At 41.2% G+C, this 18,358-nt stretch overlaps 2 long non-coding RNA genes across 3 annotated transcripts; one reads left to right on the top strand and one right to left on the bottom strand.

The window, feature by feature from the left end:
- Positions 1-10,161, bottom strand: LOC110352083 (uncharacterized). 2 transcript variants are annotated; one of them, XR_011809274.1, is made up of 4 exons: positions 7,935-10,161; positions 4,548-4,611; positions 3,790-3,898; positions 1-3,091 (listed from the first exon to the last, which is right to left on the bottom strand). It is a non-coding gene; the product is annotated as an uncharacterized lncRNA (long non-coding RNA). The 2 variants fall into 2 exon arrangements; XR_002400459.4 differs by lacking the exon at positions 7,935-10,161 and having other exon boundaries at positions 4,548-4,931.
- On the top strand, positions 3,927-10,315 carry LOC106015926 (uncharacterized). Its single transcript, XR_001188262.5, has 3 exons — positions 3,927-4,462; positions 5,050-5,154; positions 10,184-10,315. It is a non-coding gene; the product is annotated as an uncharacterized lncRNA (long non-coding RNA).
- Positions 10,316-18,358: the final 8,043 nt, after the last annotated feature.

Raw genomic sequence — 18,358 nt, 5'->3', positions numbered from 1 at the left:
TCTCCCCATCTCCAGCACTGCTGGCCAGCCCTCTGTCCAGGTCCCTCCCAAGTCAAAAGCAGTCCCTGGCAGGCTCCTGGGGGTCTTCTCCTCCTTGCAGGACAATAGGAAAGATATAAAGCTGTTAGAGAGCGTCCAAAGGAGGGCAACGAAGATGGTAAAGGGTCTAGAGGGGAAGGTGTATGAGTGGCTGAGGGCCCTTGTTGTGTTCAGCCCAGAGCAGAGCAGTCTGAGGGGAGGCCTCATGGCTGCCTGCAGCTCCTTCACAAGGGAGTGAAGGGGCGGGCACTGAGCTCTGCTCTCAGGGGACAGCAACAGGAACAGCATGGAGCTGGGACAGGGGAGGGTCAGGCCGGGTGTTAGGGAAGGGTTCTGCACCCAGAGGGTGGTTGGGCACTGGGACAGGCTCCACAGGGCAGTGGTCAAGGGACTGAGGCTGCCTGAGTTGAATAGCATTTGGACAATGCTCACAGATACAAGATCTGTTTTGCTGTAGTTGTAGTTTGTTTGTTTTGTTACTTTACTCATATTGTATTTGTTTTTATTTTTGACAGTGGTCCTTTTGGGACCCAGGATTTGGACGGGGATCCGAGTCGGTCCTTTCCTGCTCAGATATTCTATAATTCTATAATCGATGTTTCACGTAAACCTTGCATTGTGTTCAACCATTGTTTTTCCAATGTGCTTGAGTGACCTTCCACATAGCAGTGGTATGAAATCAGTATAGTGTAGTATGAACCAATTTGCCAGCTACCACTTGACATGATCAATGCTTTCTGTGTTAAAATTGTCTGTCCTCATAGACTATCCAGCCCCAAATTTGTGTGTTTGCCTATATTGTCAAATAACAGCTTTTACACAGCTTCTAGAAATGTAAGGAAATTTACAATTGGAAAAGACTTGAGAGCTGTTTTTATTAATACTCATCCACATGACAAGTTGGTAGAACTTTCTTTTTTTTTTTTTTTTTTTGTTTTTTGTTTTAAACAAAACATTTGCTTAAAAGCCAATAATTCAAAAGCCAGCTCATTTTCTGGAGATTCATGATCACTGGGTATCGCTTGAATTCTGTTCCCTGAGGATTTGTGGTTATGCACAAACTCTCTTCAGTGCTGAAATAGTCTGCAATGCATGAGGAAAGTATAACATTGGATGCAATTAGTTTATTATGCCCACAGAGGGCTTTGTGGGTGAATTGACTGTATTCAATAACAAAGGCAAGAAGGAGAAATTATATGCCAGTTTCCATCCACAAGGAAGAATTTTGGAGGAAAATAATGATTCAGGTCACTGACGGCTTATGGGAAGGCATTTGGGACAAGCTGATATTCTGAAGCAATCTTTATGACCAGGCACCCGTCATACCCCTTTTCTGTTTATTCTGGGCAGCTTTCAGTGATCGATAACCATCTGTTTGGAAGGTCTCCACAAAAAAAAAGGTTATTTCTAGACATCATTTCCCAGAGAGCATCACCACAGCTGACACTGGCTGATGCCTCATGATACAAGAGGAGACTGAAAGAGCAGGAATCAAAACACCATTATATGTGCTAAAAGATATCCATGGCCTGATTCATGTGAGAAATCCATTTTATTAGGCACAGGTTTGAGTAGCTGTCCAAGCTCAGATGTCTAATTTTTTATTTGATAGAATGATATTTTGAAAAAACTCTAGTTCTAGAAGACATTTAATTTAGAGAAAACTGTGTTTATGCCATTTGGATTGTGTTCCGTTTGATGATTCCTCTAGATGCAGTAAGACTTCAGAAGAGTTATGGGGTAAGAGCTAAACAGAAACATTTTTTTTCACTGGCATCAAACTTCTTTCTTATCGAGGTCACGGTTGGAACTAGAATGCATTTTTCACTTGATTTTTTTTTTCAAGCACCAAAATGCAGGTTAAAGCAAAATGATTTATATTTTACATACTGGCAAAAAGAAGAAAAAAAAATCTTTTGAGTCTACTTGACAAAATCTTCCATTCAGGTTCTTTAATTTGGTGAACAAACTTAAACTACTCCATAATTAATGCATTTTTGCTGAGAGCTACACAAATGTGGCTTCAACCTGTGTCCTATCTGGCTAAGTCAGTGAAAAAGTTGTGCTCCAACTTCCATATTTTCTTGCATGCTTCCCTGCATTCAGCTTCATTCCAGAATGTACCTGTCACTGGCCTCATGACTTAGCTGAAAAAATAAATATTTCTCAAAAATCTGTCAGCACTGCTAAAAGAGCAGCTTGTCACAGCGGCGCTGTGCTGAGCCGCCAAGCTGAAACTGTCCTTTGGAAAAATTAGTTTCCCATGGAAAATAAGCATCAGCTTCCCATAAAATATACAGACCTGGGACAAAACACTTCTTGGTTCAGACTTGTTTAGCCTGAAGTTATGGCAGCGTGTATGCTTTACAGAGAAACCTTCCATGGTTGGTCTTGTGTATATCAAGGTTGGTTTCAATTTTATGGGTTATTTATTTACTGGATAGGCAGACCTGGGCATTTTTCATTTATATGTAGGTAGCTGAGGTTGCAGTTCAACAACAACAACAACAAAAAACATTGAAAAAGACGAGACTCAGGAACCCTTTTCTGTACAATACTCATCAGCATAAAGCAGAAGCAGCTGTTTCTCACAGCTAAAACAGTCTCTTCTGGGTTTCATGAGGAAAACTCCTGGCCTTTGCTTGCCATAGCATGGGAGTATTGCTCAGCCCACTGACCTGCAGGACATTCCTGGGTGCCCACCCCACAGGTCACGGTTTCCCAGGAGCTCCCTCCTCCTCCAAATTACAAATGATTATGGCAGCTGACACAGCCCATCAAGAAACACAAGAAGCAAAATCAACAGAAATGCAACAAAAGAAAAAAAGAAGAAAAAAAAAAGTAAATACCACACCGGAGACAGCACAAAATGCTGCCTCAGCCTTCATATATCATAGCAGCCCTAATATAGCCCTGGCGATGAGCCGTCCTCTGCGTAAATGCTGGGCATGGCTTGGCGAGCTGTGGGTCAGGAATGCACTTCATGCTCTCCAGCAGCCAAGGAGCGTTCAGTCCTCAGGCATGGAGTGGAGCTAGTCCAAATTGAAGCCTCCTGAAATACACAGAAATGTGGGTATCAAGTCCTTAGCACCATCTGGTCATTTTACCAACCAGCTCCTTGCTGGGGAAAGGCACTTGCCAGTACAAACAGAGCCTTAAAAGACATGGGCTCTTAACTGTTGGGCAACCTGGGACAAGCGAGTCACATCTTCCTTTGCCTCATCTTTTCTGCCTTGTAAGCATGGGTAATGGTGCTAACAGCCTTTTTTAAAGGTAGCTTCTGATTTTCTGATAATAGTAACAATTATCACAATGATGCTATTGTTCTGATATAATGATCATCATGGTCGGGAAATTGAAACTATTTTGTCTTTTTTTATTTTGTTTGTTTTTTTCCTTTGTTACTGCCCTCTGGCTATCATAGGTAGAAAAGCCAAAAAGCTGTTTTCTTTGAAACACCACTCTACATTTAAAGGAGAGAGAAAACATAACAAATGAGAATTCAGCCATAATATTCCATATCTTGCAGAATTATTGTTTAAATAAAAATATTGGCAGACAGAAAATGAAATATTCAAATAGTGAGTGCTGACAATAACAGTTTACTTATGTTTAAAGATTTTTAATAGTGCTTACTGGACAACTTCATATTTCTGTATGAAAACATTAGAGTACTGTAGTTTTTCATAGGAATATACAAATCCCTACAAATTAAATTTGGGGTCAGAGGGAATAGGGTGAAACTTTTACCTGTCCTTGAAAGGCTGGGCTTTAGGAGCAGATTCTCTCTTGTCCAGTGACTTACACCTGGTGACATGTCATGAGCAGAATAGCTCATCCATTGTAAACCACCAATGATCTGGTAGTGAAGGAGATGACAAGAAACACATGGGATTAGTTTATACACCTTTGGTCAAATCAGGCTGAATTTGTGTGTTGGGGTCTCACATCCCATAACATTACTTTATGCCAGGCTAAAGCTTGTTCTGCAGATAAAGTGCTGCTTTTCACTGCTCTGAATGATCTCTTGTTTATCATGATGTGGAGCAGGAGCTTTTAAATGTCCAAATCTTGCTGGGATATAAAAATCTCCCATGGTCAACAACTCCCTCAAAGTCTAATTGCAGTGACTGAACATACACATGAGACTATCTTCAAGTATCAGGTTGCTCTTGGCACCACACTGGCATAGGCTCAGGAGAAACTATAGCCTGTGAATGCTGTGTTCTCATGTGATTTAAAGTAATCTCCATGGAATCCACTTAGCAGAACCCATGTAGCATGAGTCTCCTTTCAAAACTGGCTCCTGGCCCTCATGCTCACACATCATGTGGAAGCAGAGTGCACACCAAGCCACACCAGTTTGCTTTTTTCCTCAAGACCTAAAAAGCCTGCTATAAAATATTACTGGAGATGGCTATAGGTAAGTGATAAAATATGTTAGAATAAAGAATAGGCTGAGATTTTAACATTTAAACAAACACAAGCTAAGCCAAAACAAATGTTACCTGATGTCTAATTTCTCATGGTAGCTATCTGGCATTCCACAACTGTGTCTGACGGATGAAATGCCTGGGAGATGGAAATGAGAAGAGCAGCTTGCTTTATACCATTTGAGGGCGTCTTCTAAATTACTAGGTTACATGCTCAAACATGCAGAAATGGAAGACAGGGAAATAGATTCAGTCAGAGAAAACAGGGCTGGTTTGGACAATGCACCCAATGGCCAGGCTTTGTCTGCTGAGATGGGTGTATTTGGCTGCTGGAGGAGTCTGACGAGAGGGTGTGAACACCTGGGGTGTTTGTTGCAGACAAGATAAGTTCCTTCTTGCTCCACAGGCTGGCTGATCACTGACATCAGCAAAGACTCTGGGGGGGAAGGAGTGGGAATGGGGCACGTAAGAAGACCTTCTAGGTCCTAGGTGGCTGGACAGGGACAGGGAGGGAGGTGACAGGGAGTCAAGCCTTCTTTCTAGTGGGCATGCAGCCATTCCTTCTATTTTCTTCCAGCCTTTTCTGGCACAATATGAAGAAGGAGGAGAAGCATTACTGTACTGAGACCAGCTGGAAGCCCCAACAGGAGGCTGCATAGACCTAAGTCCAAGATGTTTTCAGGTAAAAGACTTTTTTTAAAAAAAGTAACACAACAACAAAACCTTCATAGGCTGAAGTTAATGCTCCCCTGTGAGATCTAAAGGCTTCCTCTCAAGTTCTGGGAAAGTTCACTCTGAGATCCAAGCATGGAAACTCAGATTCACCTCTAGCAGCAAGACAAACTGTACTGCAGTATTCCCCGACATGTATTCTCAACACTACTGCACAAATAAATCATCTTGATCCACTTCTAATTCAATGTATATTTTTAATGTTTTTGAAATGGTTCTAGTTTCATTCCATACATTTCTGGCTTTATGAACTCAGGCTAGTTGTGTATATTAAACTTTATACTGAAAATAATGAGTTGAACTTTTCTTTGGACATACAAACCAAATCCTAACACCATGGCTGGAGGGAAATACATTCATTGCCAGCTCAGAAGGCTCCAGTCTGCCATGATGGGAAACATAGAGAAAATTGTGTGTCGCAACAAAGAGTTACTGCACAGTGTGTATCTTTCCCTGTATGTTCTGGATATTGTGATACAATGGAGGAGAGAAGCCAAAAACTAAGGAGCACAATGAGTCCTGAGAAAGCCTAGACTCTAGTGTTGCTTTATCATCCTTTTCCCACAGGACAAATCATCAGCCTCCCATTACTGGAATGCTCTCATTGATAAGCAAGGACAGTGATTATGAGGTCTGTGAAGTGGTTTGAGGACAACCCTCCCACATGGGAGGTAGCTGAAATATGCCACCTGTGTTGCTCTCATGTCATAAACAACATATCTTCATACTAGTTCTGTCATAAGTTTTTTTCCACCTGGAGGAAGAAACTCAAATGCGATAAGGCAAACAGCTTTACATCAAAATAATAATGGATCTTTCTGTCTGTGACAGCCCAAAGTGCTACACAGATGATAAGGGAGCAATCCTGTCCTGTGAAGTCTGTGGCAGTTTGCCAGAGTTACTTCTTTTTAAAAACAATGAAGAAAGCTTTTTTTTTGTAATTGTTTTATTTTATAAAAGCAGCCTGAGGAATTTGGAATAGACAGATGTATGCCAAAATTAGAGACTCTACTGAAAGAGTTCCTATGGCCCCAATCCCAATCTGGTATATATGTATGTTCTGGTACAATAATACTGATAATATGAATAACCATAATACAACATGATGCCAATTCCCATTAGCTGTTACAGATACCATTCTTCCATTCCATGTGTGAACATGCAATCTGACAGCCCTTTACCACACAATTCCCCCTTGTGAAAACGAAAACTAAAACCTCAGGAAAAAAAAAAAAAAAAAAGAACAGAAACAGACATGTGCAGGCAGTATAATCATCCAGTTGTATCTGTTAAAGGCCTTTTCAAGGCATCTCACCATTATCAAGTTCTTTTTTTTTTTTTTTTTGAATTGATTATTTTGAAAAACAACAGAGAAAATATAGAAATCTTGACATATTTGGGCCTGCAGACTCAGAACAAGAAAGAAAGCTGTGTCAAACTTGTAGAAAATTGATCCAAAGTGCCCACTGATTGTAAGAGACTACCCAGACATCCTTAACCCCCCAACATACCCACCCACTGAGGTTAGAGTTTCTCTCTCCTCAAGGGCATGCATTTTTTGCAATATTTTATTTTTCTTTTTGTTGTTCCTGGAGTTTGAATTCATGCAAATGAGTTTTGATAAGTTTCTCTGAAGTGTTTTAGCAGTGTCAAACACATTGTTGGACATCACGAGAAAACAAGGGTTAACTATACTTGGAACAGAGCATGGAAGGAGACTGAAGGAGATGCAAGGATTTTTGAAAATACATAGCATTTGTTCCACTCCAAAGTCAAATAAACTGAAGAGGATTTTGTCAAAAATGGAGATTTGGGACCATTATATTCTTGTGGGACTTAAGTATTTTATGTCCATGGGACTTCCTCTTCTAAACTCTGTGCCCCCATTGTTCTCCAATTTCTGACTCCTCTTTTATGGGCTAGCAATTAATAGCATTTCTCCTGAGCATAGTACCAGTTACTGCAGACTATGGAAATAAATTAACCTGGTTTTGGAGGCTTGGATCCATGTGTAGCTGTCACGTTCTGCCTAGTGTAACAGCCTGTGCCCAGCAGGAGCTATGCTGGTGGCTCCAGGTCAGCTGCTTTCACTGACTCCTGACCCCTTTGCTGCTGCTCTGAGGACAAATCATCCCAACATCAAGCACTGAAATGGTTGGGGGGGGAGGATTCACCAGGCTGCTGGGGTGGGATTTAGCACATGGATTACAACACAAAAATTAAATGTTAAAACATGGACCAAAGGCACAATTCACAAAGGCGTGGGGCCATCTCAGTAGCTCTTGCTGTCCCATGTGGCTGCCTTTGGAGCACAGGTCTTCATGGACTGTGTCACACCTTCCAGCTCTGGGTCTGGTGCTCCACAGCATCAGAAAGGTCAATAAATGTCTATGATAACGCAATTGAATCATGCTATAGACCTTTACTAATTTCTGTGGGAGATTAGGAAGAGCTCCTGTGTAGATACTGATATGTTGGTATTTTTTTTTCTTCTTAAATTTTCAAACTGTACCACTCCTGATAGAAAAAATCCACCCATAAAACTTACTGTAAAGGAAAATTGTCCCCCATCAAGGAGGAAGGTGGATAAGGAAAATCTGCAGAGCAGTTCTATGATTCTACAAGTTGTTCCTTGTGCCCTGTGCATGTAAAATTCTTTAGCTGTTAGACTGCTGAGGGGAGGGTCGAAGGATTAATTAAATTACAGATCTATGCCTTTTGGTAGCTTACCTTGACTTAAGGAACTGGCAGCACTCTGCACTCCTTGGTTACTTTTATCCTTGGTGATCTGATGTGTTTTGGGAGTGATCCAGGCCCTACCACCAGCTGGTATAGGAAAGCTCGTCTTGCCTCTCCTGGCCTACAGGACAGGAAAGGCCTGAAAGCTGCTGCCTTTGGGGCTGGTATTCTTGGGTTCACTGGTGGAGACACATCTGCTGTGTCCTGCAGAGCAAACCTGGCCCAGCTGGGCCTGCTGGGGCAAGCATGGCCTAGCTGGGCCTGCTGATTCAAGCCTGGCCCACATGCAACGAGTTTAACCTTCACTACTGAGGGAATTGCTGCATTGAGAGTCTTCCATGTTGAGTCACAGCATTAATGCTGTAACAACAGGCTCAGTAGGAGCATGTCACCTCTTTCATGCAGCAGGAGCAGCAGGGGACATGCCATGCTTTGCTAAGTGACCTAAACACTCTCATACAGCACTCCTCTGGAAGACAAGGGGTTCTTAGCTTGCCAAAACACCACATAAATCCTTGAAGATTTGCTTCTTCAACTGCAATGGCAAGATCAGCAGTTTAGCTCCAGTGAGAAATGTAATCCAAAATTTTTTGTGAACTTGTCCACCTTTCCTCTCTGCTCCACTTGGCTTGGGAAATATTTCACAATATCTCCTCTAGTCTGCTGACACCTAGGGAACAAGGGAACAGGGTGATTCAAAAAGGTAAACATGAATCAGACCTTTTCTTCCAAAAATCACGTCATCTATTTGGGGTAAAGGATCAGTTCTTGATTTTCTTGGACTTTTACTGACCCAGTTTAAATCTGGGATGACAACCAAACAGACATGACAGCAGGGATGATCATTTGCAGCAAGAGAAGAGAGAGAGGATGGGTAGATGTGGATGGGAGCAGAAAGGCCCTTCTTGTGCTGTTTCCGCTGCTGGAAAGTTCAGCAAAGGCAGGTTCACACACAGTGATTTTAGCAGGTGCCTGGTTTTGCTCCAGAGCTGGATCCAGCTCCAACATGGAGCAAGGACAATTCAGTCATCTCAGTGCTATGCTCCATGTGCAGGACTCTTGAAAGCTAACAGAAACATGGACTTCTGATATCTTTTCAGTGAAGTGATTTTTTAGTGTAATATCTGCTTCCTTGGACCTTCCTTATTCATTTATTTGCCTTTAAGTGGCTGTCTCCACCATTGTGTCTGCTCTGCCTGACATATCCCTAATCTCTTTTCCAAGGAGTGGAACTTCCTGTCTTACTTTAAAAACTAGATATGCACAAATCTCTAGCCTGAATAATTTGACTGCTTGGTTATCTCTAGGATTGCCATTTTCATTTTTCTTGGCACAAAAAAGCAGCACAGAGGTACTAAAGTAGACAAGCTGTAGTCCTCAAATCATTCGAGGTCTTGCAATAGTTTTTAGTTTCTGATAAACTGAAGAAAATAACAGAAATCCTTTACCCTATCTTGTTACCAAGACACACCTCTCTGGCCCCAGCTGTGTCTCTGGAAGAGGCTGCTATCACCAGCTGATCGTTTCTCTCTCTCTCTGCACTGTTGCCATGTCCTGGCTTCTGCCAGCAGATTGGAGCATGTAAACATCGCCTATGTCACTTCAGTAAGATGAGCCATGTTAGCTGAGCCCAGTAATTGAAAATGCTGGATCAGCCACCTTGGCTAATTTTCCTAGAGGTGGTCAACATGGCTTTTGCATGAACTGCTCTGCAGATGGGGCTGGGAGATTACCCCTGGTCGTGGGCTGCTAGAAACTATCATTAGGGAGGGTGTTTTCTAGCAGTGTAGCTAGAAAAGCTGGAAGCCTGTTGTGTTTGCCAAAAATAAAAATGAAAATCTACTATTGGAAGAGGGTTGAAATTTTATATTTCTGGCATTTTATATTTCTTAGAAAGAGATGGGTACTTTCATCCCACCCTGAGAGAGGAGGAAACCAGTTTTTATTGGAAAATGTCTTTCCTTCTGTCGGTCATGTGGACTCTGTTAGACCAAATGTCAAGCTTTCTGATTGCTGAAGCTGAGATGTCCCCCACTCACTCTGACACTATCTAAACAAGATATGTAAGGCAACATAATTATGAGAAGTGTGAATGTAGAGTGGTAAACGCTGTGGTATGGATCCTCTGTGTAACTGCTACAGGACATGGGACAAAAAGATGAGTGGAGTAAACTTTTCTTGTCTGAGCACATTTACTTTCATCTATATCATAGCTGCTATTTCTTCCCTCTCCCTAACAGGGTCCTGGGAGATCAGCAGATGACCTGAAGAGAGGTGGAAGGGGCTGTTACTAATGTCCATATGGATGCAAAGGGTGAGCTTGTGACCTTGCACTCAATGACCAGTACAACTGGAGGGTTCATCCAGATTACTCTTCCTGGATAAGAAAAGAAAAGAAAAAAGAAAAGAAAAGAAAAGAAAAGAAAAGAAAAGAAAAGAAAAGAAAAGAAAAGAAAAGAAAAGAAAAGAAAAGAAAAGAAAAGAAAAGAAAAGAAAAGAAAAGAAAAGAAAAGAAAAGAAAAGAAAAGAAAAGAAAAGAAAAGAAAAGAAAAGAAAAGAAAAGAAAAAAGAAAAGAAAAAAGAAAAGAAAAGAAAAGAAAAGAAAAGAAAAGAAAAGAAAAGAAAAGAAAAGAAAAGAAAAGAAAAGAAAAGAAAAGAAAAGAAAAGAAAAGAAAAGAAAAGAAAAGAAAAGAAAAGAAAAGAAAAAAGGAAAGGAAAGGAAAGGAAAGGAAAGGAAAGGAAAGGAAAGGAAAGGAAAGGAAAGGAAAGGAAAGGAAAGGAAAGGAAAGGAAAGGAAAGGAAAGGAAAGGAAAGGAAAGGAAAGGAAAGGAAAGGAAAGGAAAGGAAAGGAAAGGAAAGGAAAGGAAAGGAAAGGAAAGGAAAGGAAAGGAAAGGGAGAGAAAGAAGGAAGGAAGGAAGGAAGGAAGGAAGGAAGGAAGGAAGGAAGGAAGGAAGGAAAAAGAAAGAAAGAAAGAAAGAAAGAAAGAAAGAAAGAAAGAAAGAAAGAAAGAAAGAAAGAAAGAAAGAAAGAAAGAAAGAAAGAAAGAAAGAAAGAAAGAAAGAAAGAAAGAAAGAAAAAGAAAGAAAAAGAAAGAAAGAAAGAGAGAGAGAGAGAGAGAGAGAGAGGATTCTGCCCCCTCATGACCTAGGTCTTCCTCAGGTAGTTCAGCCTACACTGCCGCTCCCTCTTGGCCTGCAAAACTCCTTAGGCTTGGGCTGTGCGTGAGCACAAAGTAATATGTTATTCAAACAAGCAAATGTACAATTTGAGATGCCTGTGGCCTTGCTACATCCCAGCTAAATATATTAATAGGTCACAAGTTAAGCCTAGGTGTCTGCTCCCTAGCATTTTGAAAATAAAAGCCTGTGTTCCAAGCATTGTCAATAAGGTCACTTGCACAAGGGATCTATTTAGTCTCAGAGACAGCAAAGCCAGAGCAGTGGTTTGGGAAGAAACAGCTACTTGAACTTTATAGGTTAAGAAAATCCTCAGCTAAAGGGGATCATCATTTATAAGTTTCCAATTACGTCCAAAGAACAGTCAGCACTGATGTGCGATCAGGATGGTGAGTAATTTTACCTACCCACATTTTTCTAGGCTTTGGTTTTACAGGGTGTTCCTAGATTGAAGCAGTGTTGCTCCGTCTCGGGTCCAATGTGCAGATTTCAAGTGCAAAGCAGAATTTCTCTCTTCTACTCATTCCATTTTATATCTAATCTACACTTAAAGAGAAGTCTCAAAGTCTCCCCCTTTTTTTTTTTTAAGCAGCAAGTCATTGCTGACAACTGGGAACTGTAAACATGATCTTTTGGGCTCATCTGACCTCTTTTTAAAGGCTGAACTGAACTGTGACTTCATATTAAAAGTTTGCAAAAATCAAGCAGTAATTCAGTCATTTTCTAATCTCTAGCTTTTATGTCTGATGCTATAATAAAAGACCACCTGAGGCATAGCCATAGCAGCATTTGTACTTCTCAGTCATATTTCATGTTTTTACTAAAATTAATTAATTAGAGCTTCCAGAGAGGCAGACAACTGATCATGACAGACATAATCAAAAGCTTCACTGAGGGCTGGCCAGAAAAATCACAGAGAGTGAACAGAGCAGTGGGAAACAACACAGACCAGCCAGAACCCAGACCTTGGTGGATTTATCTGGGATAACAACCACAAGTTGGCTATTGTTCTTATTGTATTTATTACTTATTTACTGCCATATATCCATGTGATACTTCACAAAACAAACTAACATCTCACAACATAAACACAAACACACTAAGATGATTTCTTTTTGTTAGATTTACACAGACAATTAGGTCAAAGATGAAAATGTTTATCCACACCAATGAGCCAGTCTTGGCTTCCTGATAGACTCATCAAAGCACAATAATTACTTTCCCTGAGACCTTTCAATCTGCTCCATTCTTACAGCTGGAGGAGGAAATTGCTTTTCCATCCTGGGAAAAGTTAGAAGATTTTGATTGCTTCCTCCTATTTAGTAGGATCTTGGGGATGTATCATATTACCAGCTTCAAGTACCTACCACAAGAACTCGTGTCGAGCGCACAGAATGCCCGGCAGAATTTGTCCCAGGTATGGAGTCCCTCCTTCAGCTAGGATGTGTCATAACAGGGCTGAAGTGAATGCAGACATGGCCTTCTCCAAAACAGTGAAGATAAATCTCTTGAAGTACTGTGGAACACTTTTTATTATTATTCTTTCCCTATCTCTGAGCTTTAAGAAGCCTTTGAGATGGGAAAAGCCTTTCATCTTCTCCAAGACAGAGAGTGACTAGAAAGTGAAGAGAGCAGCAGTTTCCCATGCAACCCCCAACTTGGGAAAGCAGGTGGAGTGGAGGGGAGAAGCCACCTTTCAATTGTGTTTTAATGAAGATGTTGTTTGTTCTTCCGTGTCCTTTGATGAATGGGTGTTTTCCTTCAAAAGCTGACGTTTGTCTTTCATTACGCCCAGCATATGCTCTACTAGGCAGCACCGTTTTTTCTACTCTAAATAAATAAACATGAAAATGAATTTATCTCGTAGAAGCATGTTCTCTTTCAAGTCTTGCACAAAACCGCCCTCTCCCCCAATAAATCTCTGGGTAAATGTGAACTCCTAAGCAAGCCCTTCTCCTTGTGACAAGTGGAGACATTTTGTAAGCTCCCATCTCCGCACAGCTTAGAAGAGCTGTCACTGACTCAAGAGGCATTTAGAGACAGTGGTTTAACTACAACTCAGAGATGAATTTGAGAGCTCTTTATCATAAAAAAAGAAACTACTCCATACAATAATAATAATAATAAAAAAATCCCCTTTTCCCAGCTAGTGGTAGATAGCATTTTAACCCTCATATTGCGGAGGTGATGTGAGACACCACTGTCTGCAGGCTCTTGCATGGAATCTGCTGTTGGCTGGAAGTACAGTGATCCCTTGCTAAAATTCCCAATGTTGTCAGTTCTTCTCACTTCCATTTAGTGTATCTCTGCTTGAAGTGATGCATGCGAGTTACGTGTTTCCTGATGCCCCACTGGCATGCTCTCTCCTTGGAACCAGGAACTGTGGCTTCTCAGAAGTCCAATGAATTCCTCTATAAGGAATAGCCTGTTCATTTGGTGCATGGACCTGTGGATAAAGCTGGTTGAATTATTAAGTGTAATTCTGTTTCCTTCCAGATTTAGTCCTCTGTTATTTTACATGTTTTAGGTTCACAACCTGGTCTTGGTTTTCCTGCTTTTAGATGTGACAAAACATGTTCAGAAATGACAGTCCATGAACCTTCCTGTCATTGTGTGCCTTAAACTCACTGCAATGTACACTGAAAACAAAGTAAGCTGGATCTATTGCTACACAGTTTGCAATTACTCATCTTCAGTATGTGGGTGATGTATCTTTTGAACCAGTTCAGACAAAGAGGGGAGGCTGGATGATAGGCATTTTTATTTGTGGACAAATAATCACTCAACCTTATGTCAATGAAACTTTTGCAATTCATCAGTATTTTCACAAATACCATGAGTAGTTTAATCAAATAATGACCCTGATTCATGAAAGCACTGAAATATGTGTTTGACTCTAACCTCATGTTGATGTCTACTTGAAGTAAATGATACCGAGGTGTATCAGTGATTACATGCATGTTTAAGTGCCTCTGAGTGCTTAACTATCATGAATAGGGACAGTATTAGTCATTCAGTAGCACCTGTCCTATTGTAGGAAAGTATTAAATCAACCAGGTCAAGCTGTCTCTTAGCTCATCTATGAAACATGTTGTGATGGAAACCACTGAGCAGTGTGGCTCCTCGAGCAGACAGTATCTATTACAGCCACATCCCTGGTGTGCGGGAGGTGGAGGGCAATTCAAGTCTTTTTGAGAAAATTGACTTTGCAACAGGATGTCCAAACTGGATCGTTTTATCTGTTTCCCTCACTCAAGATTTTGGATCCTGAGGCACATAAGAGAAATTAGTCAGCATAAGTAAGTGTTGCGCTCACTGAAGCTTTCAAGCTGAATTGAAGTCAAACCCATTACACCTCTTTTCAAGACCCTGCTAAGTTTCAGCCCCCTTGATTAAAGGGTAGCATCACTGAAAACAGCTCTAATCACTGCAAAGGTTAGTGTGATGTCTTAGCCTGGGACATTCCTCAGCCTTACCCTATGGTGACCCCCTAGAATTCGCACCACCCACATATCAGTAGTGGCACCATTGCTTATAAATTGTTTGTACAGCAAGGCAGAGAGAAAATCACTTTACTTGGCTAAGAAGTTTGACTGCATCTTTTCCTGTTAGAGGAGAGTGACTTTGGCTGGCTTGCTGATGATTTCTTTCATAGTAACAGCTTTATTGAGAATATGGAAGTGTTAAGCTGTGTCTCAGCCTGTATTTTGCCCTTAACTGGATTACCATACAAAGAATGTTACAAGGGGCTCTGAGGTCTGCCAGGTCAGCTTGGTAAATGATAGCACCTCTTGAAGCTATAATGTATGAGAGGATCCTTGATAAGATTTGACACTTGTACTATATAAGCTGTCACAGCAGACATTTCCCTTTTTTCTTGATGTTTTTAAGGCCATAAATACTGGTCTCTAATGTTAAGTATGCAAACCTCACATTAATCACGCTGCCAGAGAGAGCAAAGAGCTTTGCTCATAAACTGAAATGGAGCACAGTTAATCTATCAATGTTTTGTAATGAGGATTATTATAACAAAGTATTTAGGTTGATTTACTGATGGGCTACACATCTCTGCTAATGATCACACATCAGTACGAGAGCAAAGGGACCATCTGGATCACCAGGACTTTGAGATTTATTGAATACTGTGCAGATCCTTCCTTATCTCTACAGCAAAGTTCTTATACGCTGTATCAGTTCACTTTCTCAGGATCATTCTGCTCACTGTGGCATCACTGCTGTCAGAGTGCTATGCCCAGCTGACGTATCTGGGTAGCTTTTCAAATATTGCCTTCGGTTCCAGAGACAGGACAACAAAGCTGTTTGGCTTATCAGAGAGCTATTTCAAAATAAAATTGAAAAAGAATGAAAAGGAAAGAAAAGGAAAGAGAAAAGGAAAGGAAAGGAAAGGAAAGGAAAGGAAAGGAAAGGAAAGGAAAGGAAAGGAAAGGAAAGGAAAGGAAAGGAAAGGAAAGGAAAGGAAAGGAAAGGAAAGGAAAGGAAAGGAAAGGAAAGGAAAGGAAAGGAAAGGAAAGGAAAGGAAAGGAAAGGAAAGGAAAGGAAAGGAAAGGAAAGAAAAGAAAAGAAAAGAAAAAAGAAAAGAAAAGAAAAGAAAAGAAAAGAAAAGAAAAGAAAAGAAAAGAAAAGAAAAGAAAAGAAAAGAAAAAAGATTTAAAATGAACAAACCTGAATACTTTTAATAATTCTTTATACTTTGTAATCTGTGCCTAGCATCCTTCTATAGACATCTGATTCCCTGTCAGGTGCTGCTGCTAAATAGACAGAGAACATATCTGCAGTCCCTACCCTGGGAACTCAAAATCTAAATGTAAGCAGGTATTTCAGCAGAGTAACAGCCACAGGTGAATAGGTAACTGCACCTCCTTTTAGATTCCTGCCATGGAAATGCCTGTGCCTGAGCTACTTACTCATCCTTACCCGTGGACACCTCTGGAGCATCCTAAAGCAGTGTCCACATGACAGCAGGTGAACCATGCTTGCCAAAGTATGTCACATCTTAAAATTATATTGGATTTCCTCTGTATGGAGTTCTGCCACAGGGTCTCTATCCCTGTCCAAACAGCACCAGGCAGCCCGCTGCCTAGTCTAGAACTGGGCTTGAAGTGAGCTGTCTTGGAGGTACAATCCTGGATATACATGGAAGGAACACAATGACAAGTGAAGAACCAGGACTCCTAAACCCCAAACAATGTTAATTTGAAGAGCTTTGTAAATGAGTCAGTCTTCAGAGCATCCACGTGAGAGTGTGAGTGAAATCCCCTGCTTTCAGCTCTGCTTTATCTTGGAGGAACTTGATAATGTTGATATGAGTACACTTGTGGTGGGTGTCAAAATGAAGTCACCGTGTTTATGCACAAGCTCCTCGCCTTTCCCACCAGGGATCATCTGTGGACCATCCACACAAGTATGAACATGGGCACTCCCTTTCTCATATGGAAATCATAGCTGTGCTTGGAGGCATTTTGATTACTGCAGGTGAACTCAGCCTTGGTGAGGGATCTGTGGGTTTGATTTTCAGAAACCAGCTGATAAAACTCTATGTTCCTTGAGGGCACCAGGTGAGCAGAGCAGCCTTAAAAATAAAATAAATAAATAAATAAATAAATAGTTTTCTCTGACTCCACTTGCACAAGCCAGCAGTGGAAAATATAGGACCTCTCAGTAAAACAAGGAAATGAGTTCTCCAAAAGCCATATGCAACTGTGGGCTGTCAGGCTCCTCCCTACTGTGGATGTGCTCCTGTCACTGGATGCAAAGCAGTCAACTCAGCTGCACACTCATCCAGCCTGTGCAATGCAAGGCAGGCCAAATTTGGTTGGAGAAATGGGGCAGGACAGTCATTTCTTCTGAAAGGTCATCAGTAATGCAAACATACTTCTTAAAAGACACATAATGGCTCCTTAGTTCAAGTCTGGCTCCAGTTCCACAGGAGAGACGGTCCTGCATGCTCCTGCCCATTCTGTGCTCTGCTCTGTGCTGAGCATGTTGCACCACTCGTCTGTAATGAAAGGCTGCCCTCTTCTCCAAGCTGGCCAAGGTATCAGAAAGGATGCCAGATCAGAAAACAGAAGTGGCCGCAAAGCCACTGGGACAAAAAGGCCCAGAGGACATGGCTGAGCAAAAGTGCATACTTCTCTTGCCTGTCACATCCACAGGAACCAGCCATGGATAAGAGGAGAAAAAAAATTGCTTTAATTCGCACTGGGGTCTCTGGTTAAAGCAAAAATAGTTAGTAGGCAGTGCTTGCTGCACCTTACACTCACTGGGCAATGAGAAGTTATAACTCTTTAGCAGCTTGAGGGATAGCTAGCTCCGATAAAGGAACAACATGGGCAAAGCAGTTAGAAGAGAGGTTTGAAAGAAAAGTCAGCCAAAAAATAACATCATTCGTATTTAATAAAGTGCCTTGCTTTGTGTTCTTCAGGATGTTGTAAGAATTTTTTCCCCTGCTTTTTCTCCTTTCCTTCGTTTTCTCTTTCCTTTTTGTTCTCTCTCTCTCTCTCTCTGAAAAGGTATAAGCAGTATAACTTCCCACTCTGCGTCTCTCAGATCTGAATATGCCGGGAGTACTGGGTCTGAAGCTGAACTCAGATCCATATTTCACAGCTTATCTCTTTGCTTTTCTAACAGGTGATTCTTCAAGCAAATACCTTCAAACTGTGGGGGGACACATACTACCTCTGAGCCTGTGTGCTTATATTTCTCTTCTGATGAGAGTGAAATAATACTGAAGATGACTTTATTTTTTTTTTTTTATTATTATTATTTATTTATTTATTTATTTGAGCTATAGGGAGGGCATCTTAGTGAGGAATAGCCCAAGCCTAAATCCCCCAGCTCCTCCTAAGCCCAGCTAGATCACAGGTAGCTCAGCAGGTCAGTAATGATACTACTCACCTCATTCTGTGTTGCAGCCCTTACAAGCCACCCCCATGACCCCCTTTCCCCAATTCAAATCAGGGTAACATCTAAGAAATTTGATTCTTGTGCCTACCTGGCAGGAGATGGAGATAGCTAACTAGGCACAGGGGAGCAAGGTGATATGAAGATAGCTGTGACTGATATGATAAGGAGTGGTCAACAGCTGTCTGATAACTGCATGGTTCACCACAAGGGTCATGGTAGGGGCAAGGTTTAGGGAAGGATTTGAAGGGAACACCTGGAGTTTTTCCAGGTTTGAACACATCATAAAAAATGTCAAACACCTGTTAACAAGAAAC

This window comes from Anas platyrhynchos, chromosome 4 (genome assembly GCF_047663525.1).
Source record: "Anas platyrhynchos isolate ZD024472 breed Pekin duck chromosome 4, IASCAAS_PekinDuck_T2T, whole genome shotgun sequence".
Taxonomy (NCBI): domain Eukaryota; kingdom Metazoa; phylum Chordata; class Aves; order Anseriformes; family Anatidae; genus Anas; species Anas platyrhynchos.
Note: the sequence above shows the minus strand (reverse complement) of the source record. Positions and strands in the feature narration are given on the sequence as shown.